Raw genomic sequence first — 1,857 nt, 5'->3', positions numbered from 1 at the left:
AGAGTAATAGTGGCCTCATAAAATTTGCTTGGAAGCCCTCCCTCCTTCTGTATTTTTTGGAATAGTTTGAGGAGAATAGGTATTAATTCTTTTTTGAATGTTTTGTAAAATTCACCTGTGAAGCCATCTGGTCCAGAACTTTTCTTTGTTGAAAGTTTGTTGATTACTGATTCAATTTCTTTGGTAGTGATCAGTCTGTTCAGAGTTTCTGTTTCTTCTTGGTTCAGGCATGGTAGATTGTATGCTTCTAAAAATTTATCCATTTCTTCCAGATTGTCAAATTTGTTGGCATACAGTTACTCGTAGTATTTTCTTACAATTTTCTGTATTTCTGTGGTATCTGTTGTCACGTCTCCTTTTCATTTCTGACTTTATTAATTTGGGTCCTCTCTCTCTTTTTCTTGGTATGTCTGGCTAAGGGTTTGTCGATTTTGTTTTTCTTTTCAAAAAACCAGTTCTTGGTTTCATCAATCTTTTGTATTGGTTGTTTTTTTTCTTTTTTTTCTTTCTTTCTTTCTTTCTTTTTTTTTTTTGGTCTCTATTTCATCTATTTCTGCTCTGATATTCTTTATTATTTCCTTCTTCGTATTCCCTTTGGGCTTGTTCTGCTGTTCTTTCTCCAGTTCCCTTTGGTGTAAAGATAGTCTGTTGATATGAGATTGTTCTTGTTTCTTTAGATAGGCCCGCATTGCTATGAATTTCCCTCTTAGGACTGCTTTCACTGCATCCCATAGATTTTGGGTTGTTGTGTTTTCATTTTTGTTTGTCTCAAGATAGCTTTTTATTTCTTCCTTGATCTCAGTTTTGAACCACTCGCTATTTTAGTATATTACTCAGCCTCCATGTATTTGTGTGCTTTCCAGGTTTCTTCTTATAATTGATTTCTAGTTTCATAGCATTGTGGTTAGAGAAGACGTTTCATACGATTTCAATCTTCTTAAATTTATTGAGACTTGTTTTGTGTCCTAAGAAGTGGTCTATCTTGGAAAATGTTCCATGTGCACTTGAGAATAATGTATATTCTGTTGCTTAGGGTTAAATTCTCTAAAAATATCAATTAAATCTAGCTGGTCTAAAGTATCAAGGCCACTGTTTCCATGTTGATTTTCTGTCTGGAGGATCTGTCCATTGGTGACAACAGGGAGTTGAAGTCCCCTACTACGATAGTGATACTGTTGATCTCTGTCTTTATGTCTTTCAATATCTGTTTTATATATTTAGGAGCTCCTATGTTGGGTGCATAGATGTTTACTAGGGTTATGTCCTCTTGTTGAATTGATCCTTCTATTATTATGTAGTATCCTTCTTTGTCTTTTATTGTAGTCTTCATTTTAACGTCTATTTTATCTGAAATAAGTATTGCTACTCCTGCTTTTTTCTCATTTCCAGTTGCGTGAAATATCTTATTCCATCCCTTTACTTTCAGTCTGTGTGTCTTTTGATCTGAGATGAACCTCTTGTAAACAGCATATGCATGGATCCTGTTTTCTTATCCACTCAGCAACTCTATGTCTTTTCACTGGAGCATTTAGCCCATTCACATTTGAAGTGATTATTGATAGGTGCATATTTATTGCCATTTTGTTATTTGTATTTCTCATCTTCCTGGGTTAGCTTGTTTTCCTCTTTCTTCTGTTTAAAAAACCCCTGTCATCATTTCCTGCAATATTGGCTTGGTAGTAATGAATTCCTTATGCTTATTATTTTCTGAGAAGCTGTTTATCTCGCCTTCAATTTTAAGTGATAGCCATGCTGGGTAGAGCAATCTTGGTTGTAGGCCTTTATTTTGCATCACTTTGAATATTTCTTGCCACTCACTTCTGGCCTGCAGAGTTTCTGTAGAAAAGTCAGCTGTTA

This window comes from Hipposideros armiger, unplaced genomic scaffold (genome assembly GCF_001890085.2).
Source record: "Hipposideros armiger isolate ML-2016 unplaced genomic scaffold, ASM189008v1 scaffold_476, whole genome shotgun sequence".
Classification (NCBI taxonomy): Eukaryota; Metazoa; Chordata; class Mammalia; order Chiroptera; family Hipposideridae; genus Hipposideros; species Hipposideros armiger.
The sequence above is the reverse complement of the archived record's forward strand: the minus strand, read 5'-3'. Positions refer to the sequence as shown.